This window comes from Podarcis erhardii (genome assembly GCF_964252035.2).
Source record: "Podarcis erhardii genome assembly, chromosome: 2".
Taxonomy (NCBI): domain Eukaryota; kingdom Metazoa; phylum Chordata; class Lepidosauria; order Squamata; family Lacertidae; genus Podarcis; species Podarcis erhardii.
The window spans coordinates 88,229,324-88,240,499 of NC_138498.1; the positions used below are offsets into that span (position 1 = coordinate 88,229,324).

General features: G+C 44.9%; 1 long non-coding RNA gene across 1 annotated transcript; it reads left to right on the forward strand.

The window, feature by feature from the left end:
• The first annotated feature begins 5,784 nt into the window (after nucleotides 1-5,784).
• Nucleotides 5,785-10,588, forward strand: LOC309337435. Its single transcript, XR_014154295.1, has 3 exons — nucleotides 5,785-5,908; nucleotides 6,106-6,232; nucleotides 10,299-10,588. It is a non-coding gene; the product is annotated as an uncharacterized lncRNA (long non-coding RNA).
• Nucleotides 10,589-11,176: the final 588 nt, after the last annotated feature.

Sequence of the window (11,176 nt, forward strand, 5' to 3'; positions counted from 1 at the left end):
ACCCAGTGGTTGTTTACATTCTCATTCTTCGGTTTCCCTCTAAAAGGGAGCAAGCATACAAACCATGCAGCTTTTCCTTTGTAATTTTTATTACAGATAAAGCACCTAGAATCCCTGACATGGGCAACATTTCAAGAATGTAGAAAAATAGCACTGATGTAATGTATCAGTTAGCATATATCACATTTACCTGTTTTGTAAATCATGTAACTAAAGAGCTCTCTAAGTGGCATGCAAAATAAAATTGTAGGCAAAACACAACTATTAGAAATCCAATATGCATAAAATAGTTACCGATTATAACAAGCGGGAAGAAAGCAGCAAAAACTTTAAAAATGAAATTATATGTCTGGGTAGGCTTGCTGAAATAAACTTTTCAGAGGGTGTCTAAAACACCATTGCAGAAGTTGTGCGAATTTCTCCTTTGGTGTTAGCTTTCGGCTGGGAAAAATGTAATGGAAGATAGCTTTTGCAAATGAAAAATCTGTGCACGCATTCCTGTGCTGAGTCAAGATGACAGCAGAGTCGCACTTCCACATTTGGACATTGGATGGATGAGCCGAAGCAGGGAGAATAATGCAAGGCTCAAAGGGAACGCCACCACGCTCGACCCCAAATGAATGAAATGTCTGTGAATGGAAGCGACTTTTCCTGCTGGGAGCAGCCCTGGCATCCGGCATTCGGGAGTAACAAGAACCATAATAGGCATGCAGCTCTTCTGCTTCCCATATTTGTGGCATGTTGCTCGCCCTGGCTGTTTGGAGCCTCAGGCATCTGGATTAGCAGTAGCATGTTACATCTTGTGATCAGCTCGCTAATAATACTCTCGCGGTGATAGTGGCATGAAAAACACCCTGGATCCTTTCTTGGAGGCCGTCCTGCAGAAAGGGGAATCGTGGAGGAAATCCGTCAAGAGCCTTCTTCAGAAACGCTGGGTGTGACTCTCTGTTTACAGGACTTCGTGCCCATCTTTTATTTCTGAGAGGGAGTAAATATTTATTCAGTTTAATCAGCGTGAGTTATTTAAAAGCTCCTACATATGGGCTTGAAGAAACCCCAGGCAACTGCAATTATGCACCAAACACCCTCCTACTCTGATAATGTTTATGTCGCCCTGTGCGGAACTCAGCGGCAGGAAGGATGAATGGACAACATTTTGTATTTTGGATGTTTGTTGTAAGCCACTTGGGGCACAGCCCACTCTGGAACAGGTGTGTGTGTGTGTGTGTGTGTGTGTGTGTGTGTTTGTATACTAAATTAAATTAATCTAGTAACCAGGTGCCTTCCAGATGTTTCGAACTGCCTCTCATCAGCCCCAGCCACCATGCTCCTTTACTAGGGATCAGTGCTATTTCTCTAGAAAAAGAGGTGTCAGAACTCTCTATGAACCTTTCTCTCTTATAATGGCAATGGTGCCTACCTGAGAGGTGCTGGAACTGAATTCTGGTGAGTTCCAGCTGAAAAAAAGCCCTGCGGCTTAAAATATTTTGGGGTTGCCAAGTTGGGGACACGGGTGGCGCTGTGGTCTAAACCACAGAGCCTAGGGCTTGCCGATCAGAAGGTCGGCGGTTCGAATCCCCGCGATGGGGTGAGCTCCTGTTGTTCGGTCCCTCCTCCTGCCAACCTAGCAGTTCAAAAGCACACCAGTGCAAGTAGATAAATAGGTACTGCTCTGGTGGGAAGGTAAACGGTGTTTCCGTGCGCTGCTCTGATTCGCCAGAAGTGGCTTACTCATGCTGGCCACATAACCCGGAAGCTGTCCCTTTGCCCAGAATAGCAAGTTTACTCCCCATATACATACTAGAGATGTTCACACATTACATTCAACAAGTGTAAAGTCTGTGTACCTGTGCACAACAATAGTTGAGCAGTATACTCATGCAGTTATTCACTTGTGGCATTCAACAAATGAACAGTCTGTGTACCTGAGCATACAACAGTCGAGCTGTTACAAAGCAACACGTGTGCACTCTTTCACACGAACACTTCTTCATGCATAGAGACAGCTTTTGCCTGTGCTCAGTGTAATGTGTGGACATGCCAATGTAAAAAAAGATGGAATGATTCAGGGTGAAGAAGCTGGTGGGAGAAAGGCTGTTGACTTGTGCCAGTATAACTGGGGTGTATGTGTGTGTTCAGCAGCCGCTCAAGGGAGAAGTGCTAGAATTCAGAGTCCATAGCTGTGGTCACCATAAACGTCACTACGCAGCAACGGGATGTACAGCTCTGCAGCTAGAGTGTGAAAGTGCCTCTGGGCTGCTGCAGCAGCTGCTTTTTAGCCGATTCATAAAGCTCTCAGATCATTACGCTGATAACTGAACAGTTAACAGAGCTACTGTTTGGGTTTGCACTGTGATACTCAAAGGAACATGCTGTGCTTGGCAACACCAGCAGGAATCGGAATGCGCATTAAGTTGGTGAATTCAGCATGGCAGGGGTGCTAGAATGTCATTTACAACTGAGATCATAAGCAAAGCCTTGGGGAGAGTAAAAAAGGATGATTAATCATTGTTACTTGGATAATTACAGACTATTTGCGGTGAAAACTGGAGTGCCAGGAGAGCTCAAGCTACAACACAGTGCAGTCTTTCTAGGATTGAAGAGTGGCGGAACAAAATATCCCAGGCTGTCTGAAAAAAAAACTGGAAGCACAATCCACAGGCTTTATTCTTCCACCATGAAGTGTCTCACGAGGGTGTGTGGAATCCACTGTATAAACAGCTTCACTAAATGATAGTCCACTCTGTGTGATAGATACAGCCATTTAAAACCACCTTCCCCAATGGGATGGCCCTGCATATGTTGTTGGACTCCAATTCCCTTCAGCACAAGCCAGCATGGCAGGTGATCAGAGAAGATGGAACTTGCAGTCTGACAACATCTGGAGGGCACCAGATTGTGGATGGCTGATTTGCAAGAACAGGTTCTGTGAAGAGTTCTGCCAAAAGATGACTATAAGAAAGGAAGAACCTAAGAAATGCCCTGCTGGATCAAACCAAAGGACTTTCTAATCCAGCATTCTGTTTCCCACAGTGGCCAACAAGATGTTTTTGGGAAGCCCACAAGCTGGACATGAAGGTCATCCCTTGTGGTTAATCCCTAGCAACTGGTATGTAAAGGCGAGGTGAGAGAACCACATGCACGGGCCTAAGGCCTTTGAGTGGGGTTAACAAATGTGACAGCATCTTAAAAAGCAGCAACTTAAAAAGCCGAGACATCACCTTGCCAACAAAGGTCCATATAGTTAAAGCTATGGTTTTCCCAGTAGTGATGTATGGAAGTGAGAGCTGGACCATAAAGAAGGCTGATTGCTGAAGAATTGATGCTTTTGAATTATGGTGCTGGAGGAGACTCTTGAGAGTCCCATGGACTGCAAGAAGATCAAACCTCTCCATTCTTAAAGAAATCAGCCCTGAGTGCTCACTGGAAGGACAGATCGTGAAGCTGAGGCTCCAATACTTTGGCCACCTCATGAGAAGAGAAGACTCCCTGGAAAAGACCCTGATGTTGGGAAAGATTGAGGGCACAAGGAGAAGGGACGACAGAGGACGAGATGGTTGGACAGTGTTCTCGAAGCTACCAGCATGAGTTTGACCAAACTGCAGGAGGCAGTGGAAGACAGGAGTGCCTGGCGTGCTCTGGTCCATGGGGTCATGAAGAGTCGGACACAACTAAACGACTAAAGAACAACAACAACAAATGTGACAAAAAGCAAGCATATAGCCTTTTGGCCACTGCAACATCTTGTGGTAGTGAATTCCCATGAATTGATTGTGTATTGCATGAAGAAGTGTTTCCTTTAGTTTGTCCTGAAGAAACTCACAGAGAGACTGAATTATTGGTAGAATAAGCCAAGGTCATGTGGATCTACCCTTCAATACTTGGCTCAGTGGTGGCCAAACTTGGCCCTCCAGCTGTTTTTTGGATTACAACTCCCATCAGCCCTAGCTATCAGGATCAGTGGTCAGGGATGATGGGAACTGTAGTCCCAAAACAGCCCTTAAAGGTAAAGGTAGAGGGACCCCTGACCATTAGGTCCAGTCGTGACCGACTCTGGGGTTGGGGCGCTCATCTCGCTTTATTGGCCGAGGGAGCCAGAGTACAGCTTCCGGGTCATGTGGCCAGCATGACTAAGCCACTTCTGGCGTACCAGAGCAGTGCACGGAAATGCTGTTTACCTTCCCGCAGGAGCGGTTCCTATTTATCTACTTGCACTTTGACATGCTTTAGAACTGCTAGGTGGGCAGGAGCTGGGACCGAGCAACGGGAGCTCACCCCGTCGTGGGGATTCGAACCGCTGACCTTCTGATTGGCAAGTCCTAGGCTCTGTGGTTTAACCCACAGCACCACCCGCATCCCTAAAACAGCCCTTGGCTGATCATAAATAGGCTGTTTATTATAGTCATGTGGAAATTGGTACTCAAACGTTATTCTGTACACCTGAGAACTTTCCATTTCTAGAAGTTGCAGCCTTGTAAGGAATAGCAAAATCTGCTTCCGTCTTGTGCTGAAAAAGAAATTCTGCTACCATCACCCCAGTAGCATCATAGGAGCTGCCTTCTCACATTCAGGTACAGCCCTAACCAAAGAGCATGTAGAACAGAAACCTATTGATTTCAACTCTGATCAGCCCCTGCCAGAATGGCCAATGGATGATGGGAGTTGTCTGATCCAGCAGGGCTCATTTTATGTCCCAATCTGCTATGCTTTATGCATTTCCACTCACTTAGGCTCATATCATCCAGAAGGGGCGAATTCCTACATCTAATGGCTTATTGAGCACCTCAAAGTTATATGATGTAATAATTCTCTACTTTCCTCCTCAGTCACTAGGACTTCAAAACAAACTCAGTTCAGCCAAATCCTGAGATTCTTGAGTAGATAAAATCCCTTATTTTGGCATCTTGGAAAATCTCTAACAGAGTCATAGGAGCCCTGAATCTGAAAAGGGCCTTAGTGAAAAACGGAGACGTCACACTTTGCTGAAAAGCTTTCAGCTAATAATCACTAAATCTTGTGGATCCGCGTGTGCTTTGACTTTCCATCAAGCTAAAAAATGTAAACTATGCCAGCCGGTACTTTCCTCCCGGGAACAATGTTTAGACTCAATCTGTGAAATGGTTTAATACTGCAAGTTACATAACACAGTTATTCCTTCTGCTAATGGAATCAGTGCTTGCCGTGCTGCATCCTCTGACAGAGGCCTTTGCAAAACCATGTGGCAAGGAAACAGCGCCACACTTCACTTGAGAATCAGGACAAGTGGTAAGGGGCAGCTGGTTCCAGATTTACGTATAAGCTAAACAAGCTATAGTCAGGGGGGGAAATCTGGATGTACATTTCCAAAATATAAGATAAAAAAGAAATAAATAAAACCTACATACAGCAACAGTGTTTTGTGTTGTGTAGGCTCCTATTAGGTCCATAAATTACCATATAGCATATATTCAACACAAAAAACAGTGACAATTTGTTGTTGACAAAGGGCAGCTGGACATATAAAGGGCCCTATTACCTTCAGTAGCCAAATCCGGCCCTGGGGGCAGCTGATTATGGAGCATCTTCATTTTAGGGGGAAAGCACTGGTTCTCAAAGGTGACTCATCATTTCTCCAATACTCTGAGATGAATTCACTGAGACAAACAGTGGGGGGAATTATTAGCACTGTTGATAACAACCAGCCTGCAAGTGCTAATCTGTTCTCTGCTTTACATGCATAAATCTCAATACCTGCTGCTGGGAATCACAAGTGGGGGAAGTGATTTTGCAAAGTTGGCCACTTTGAGAACAGCATGATGGATCATTGTCTTGGTCCAGAAGAGCTCTTCTTTTGCCAGTTAACCACTGGAAATGACATTGAAACGCCGGAAAAAGGAATATGTCTGTGGCATGCATGGTTCTTGTTGAAGTAAGATTTTGGCAAATGCAGTTACTCAAATTGCTGAACCACTATTCAAAGTTCTGATCTGACAGATCCCTTCAAGAGAGACAGAACTCAGGCTGCATTCTCCACTTCTGTCTCCTGTGTATGGGCGGCTCCTGCTGGGGGGGATGGCTTTGCTAGCCTATGGGATGGACAATCCCAGGTTTCTTTCTCCGCACCAGGCTCTAGATGTGTTTTTGCTAGCCCTCATCTGTAATTACAGTGGGAGAAATATCAAGAAGACGCCAGTTCGCTCCAAGCGAAGCATCACATGGAGATGCCTTGCCTGTTCTGCATAGTGACACAAAGGTAAGGAAACTCTATCTCCATGCTGTCACTAATACAGCGATGTTTTCCTGGCCGGGAATCAAAATGTCATCTTGGTGTAAACAGCATCAGAGGATTTATTACAGCATTTGTACCACCGTGTGTGTGTGTGTGTGTGTGTGTGTGTGTGTGTGTGTGTGCGCGCGCGCCTTTTCACATGTTATTTAGTTTTAGATTATCTGGAAAGATTCGGATTTAAAACCATATGCCCTGTGATTTTGCCATCTTAAAAATTCTGCGCTTGCTGTTTTCACATATACGACCGTTCTGTTTGCAGAACAGGACCAGAAAGTGTTGCAGCGACATTTCCAAAGCTGGCAATGGAAATTCAGGAACAAGCTGCCCCAGGAAGGTGGGCCAATCTGTAAATAATCTGTCATGTGCCCTAGTCCCCAAAGTCCTGGAGATCTGTTCCTAAGCGTTTGACGCCAGAGGGGGGCTGTGATTACCACTCATCAGGAAAGCAAGGGAAGTGATTTACCTTACTGTTTTCTGCATCTTCTCAATCTATATTTGGTCTTGCTTGACATTACAGTAGCACTCCCTGTCACCTGAATTATCCTGTGCAGAAACACACACACACACCCAGTGATTTCTATAGAAGGAAATCGAAGGGCAAAGGAGTGAAATACTGAGCCTTAAGGGCAAGGATTGTGCATTTTGACACTAAATGTTTCGGAAGGAAGTGATTTGGCACCTACCTGTTGTTCCTTTCCCTGTGAAGTTCAGTACCTATTGTAAAGCTCTCTATGGGGGGTGTTAAATTTGATTTTCAACAGAAAAGTAGCAAGCAGGGGAAGGGTTAAGTTAGCCTTTCCCAACATGGTTTTGGACTGCAGTTCCCATCTGGTGTAGCCAATGGTCAGGAATTATGGGAGTTGTAGTCCAAAACAGGTGGAAGGCACCAGGTTGGGAAGGCTGAGTTAAACACTCCCCTCACACCAGCTGCTACTGTGCTAAAAAAGAATAACACCCCCCCCAGCTGCTATTCCCTACAAGAAACAGCTGTCAAGGCCATTTGGAATTTGCTGCGTCTGATAAAAATGCAGCCTGGTAATCAATCCTGGGCAATAAATGTCATAAATTTGGTTCCACTTGAGGCAACATGTTGGGTTTCATCTGGAAAATGGAACAGAACCGAGCAGTGCTTCATGCAAATTTATTTATTTTATTTATTTGTATTTATTAAATTTGTATACCGCCCTTCATCTGTAGATCTCAGGGCGGGTTACAACATAAAAACACAGTATGAAAAACCACAACATACATATTAAAAATATGAAACAAACACAAACCGATAATCCCCAATCCCGTCCTGTACCGGGTTACAAAATATTCAGCTAAAAGTCGAGTTGATGGAACAGGAAGCAAGCACTAATCATCCCAGTTTTGTACCTGACAGAAAACTTGCATCTTAGCAGAACTCTCATATGAGTGTATCTTTGATAAGCTTCTGGTATTTTTGCAATCCTCACCCTGTTCAGGCATTTAAAGGCAAGTACCGTATTTTTTGCTCTATAAGACTCGCTTTTTCTCTCCTAAAAATTAAGGGGAAATGTGTGTGCGTCTTATGGAGTGAATGCAGGCTGCGCAGCGATCCCTCTTGCTGTTCTGGCTTCTGAGATTCAGATTTTTTTTTCTTGTTTTCCTCCTCCAAAAACTAGGTGCGTCTTGTGGTCTGGTGCGTCCTATAGAGTGAAAAATACAGTAAGAGATTTTGTGAGTGGAGGGAGCGGCGGCGGATGAACCCATTAATCCCAGCCCCTCTGCTGCATCTCCTTACACAGGTCTGAGGCCTTCCTGGCTTTGTGCAAAATGAACTTCTGCAACAGAGAACCCGCCAAGCTTGCGTAGGCTCATTGTGCAATTTAGAACCCTGATTAGGCAGAGTTCTAAGCTTTGCCAAGAGCTTCCGCTGAGGTGGTGAACAGGAGGTCTTCCCAATGTTGCCAAACCGTAACTCTCATCAGGGGCGTAGCAAGGTGGGTGTGGTGGGTGTGGACCGCCCCAGGTGTCATCTCGGGGGGGGGTGACATTTGGTGCCAACCCTCCCCTACAAAATGCTCAACAACTCCTAGCAATGACAATGGGTAGATCACAAGGCAGTCTTTTCATACTGTGAGTAGATCGCAGTCTCTTGGGAGTCCAACTAGATTTCAATGTGCGGGGGGGGGGAGGTGACAAGAAATTTTCCACACCACCTGACCTTGCTACGCCACTGACTCTCATAATCCGTGATCACTTGGCAGGGCTGGCTGGGGCTGCTGGGAGTTTTAGTTCAACAAAATCTGGAGAGCCACGCAGTTTGGCCACCCTGGCCTGCACAGCTTCTACTGCGTTCTGTCTGCTGCAGATGCTTGCTCTGCAACAGCAGAAGGGCTGCAGATCTGGGCTAAGTGACACAGTGAAGGGGCAAAACCAATGGACTCAGCCTTGCTTCACTCCTCGTGCAATTTCTATCACAGTGTTGTGAGACCTGCAGCCCTGCAGATGTTCCTGGACTACAATTCCCATCAAAGCTGGCCATTTGCCATCCTGGCTATGGCTGATGGGAGTTGCAGTCCAGCAATATCTGGAGAGCAATGGGTTCTCCATTCTTGCTGCATCACATGTATCAATGCCTGAAGAGGGCCAGGGTTGTGGATACAGCAGCTACTAATATAAGGGCCCAAGTAAACTGCAATTATGTACACAGCTCTCTTCCCTCATGTGATCTCTACATCACATGTCTTTAAATGCCTGAACAGGACTCCTGTCTTCTCTCACAGGTATTCAAGGCCAACTTCTCAAGCTTGTTTCTTATGTAACCAAATGTTTTTAATATTAATTGCCTCCTCCCTTTTGCATATAGAACACTTTGCCTCTCACAAATGCTGGCAATTTGCCATGAGATCAATCTTCACATGGCAACCACCAGATCTCACTGCTGAAATGGGGTGGATCTGCACACGGGGTTTGGGAATGCTATAAATAACTCAGAAATTAAATCGTTATAACGAAAGAAAGAAAAAACCCTATGTAAAACTCATATAGAAAATTTATTTGCTCTCTGCCTCCATCTGGTGTTCCATGTTTATAACACATTCAAAGCGTCATCTTTTTTTACTACTGTAGCTGAGTCCATGGTTGTGGTAAAAACAAAGGGCTTTCCCACATTTCCGCTTGTCCCGTGCCTAGAAAGGACGGAGCCTTGCACTTTTCTTTTTGCCCTGCCACTTTCCCATGAAAACCCTGCTCTTTTGCGCTAATTCGGAACAAATGGCTATCCATGAAAAACCTGATTATTGTTTGTTCACTGCTGCACTGCAGATCTTCCCAGGTGAAAGCGGCAGAGTGAATGGAAGTGTGTGGATGGGCCCAAACTCTCCAAAATGTAGCTTTTGAGAGTCTGGCATAAGTTGCTCCTGTCAACAGGAGGAAGGCACGCTGCAGATACACCTCTAACACGGCAGGGCTATTTGACAACTTGGTTTTATTTCTTCATCACCATTTATTTAACAGCATTTATTTACTCAAACCTCAACACAGTATAGAAAACAGAACCCAACCTTGTTGTTTGACTTTCCCTTTCCTGATTGCTTCTCCTTGCTTTAAAGCTGGTAAGCAAAATATGCAGAGGAAAACGACACCACTGATTCACCCCTCTCCTTCTCTAAACTTTTGTAAGTCTGGGGCCTTGTGTCCTTCCGTTTATGCCTCTTCTGCTTACTATTCCTATGAGGTGTCTGGCATCCCAGTGGCAACACATGGGTATTACAAAAATGTGCAAATAGTTAATTTAAGATTCTCAGCTATATGCTAGGAATAGAGTTGGCAAAGCATGCACCACACCTGCACTGAAATATCTGCATGGGTTACCAGTTTGTTTTTCCAAGCTGAATTCAAGGTGCAGGTTTGGATCTTTAAAGACTTATGTGGTCTGGGCCTTATTCGAGAGAGCCCTTCCACCCCAACGAGCTCACGTAAGAGTTTTAAAACCTGCCAACTTCCTGCTGAACACAAATGTTGTTTATTTTTTACTTTTGTCCCACTTTTGTTGCCCCTCTAGATGGCAAGAATGCAATAACACCAGCAGAACAATGTGTGGGCGTTCCAGGGTAAATCCATCACAAATGCACTATTATTGCTTCTATGGAACTCTGCAGAACACAAGCAGCAACAAAGAAAAACAGAATGGTCAGTAGGATGAGGAGAAGGAGGAGGAGGCCTTTTTCTGATATCGCTCAGCAAGCTCTATCTCTTTCTCTTCCCAGGAGCAGAATCCAGGCCAAGCGATACCACTGAATATAGAACCCTTTATATTTTTCGGCGATCATTTGTAGCCGAGTAACATTGTCTTCCATAAACACAGTTTTAACAATGAGTCCGTACGTGACTGTGGAGGCCAATTCTGGATCCACATGTCCTTCCACAATGGGGACATAGGTTTCTGGATGGGAGTTGATCATGGTGAGGTTTTGCCTAATGTGCCTTCCTCTTAGCTTGTTTCTCTGTCTCGTCTTGAGTTTGAGCGTCTTCAAAGTCCATGACACCTTTGGTAAAGGCTGTTCTCCAGTTGAAGCGCCACTCGCAGGCCAGTGTTTCCCAGTTGTCGGTGTTGATAAAAAAATATAGTTTTGCCTTGAGAGAGTCTTTAAACCTCTTTTGTTGATCACCAGCATTATGCTTTCCATTTTAAAGTTAGGAATAGAGTCGTTGCTTTGGAAGACGATATTCAGGCATCCGCACAACATGACCAATCCAATGAAGTTGATGTTGAAGAATCATTGCTTTGACACTGGTGATCTTTGCTTCTTCCAGTACATGGGCATTAGTTTGCCTGTCTTCCCAAGTGATGTGTAAAAGGAATATGGAAACCTTTATCATACCACTGACTGCATGGGTTCAAGACTGTTGCTCCCCACTCACCTTTATTTTCCTCATCTG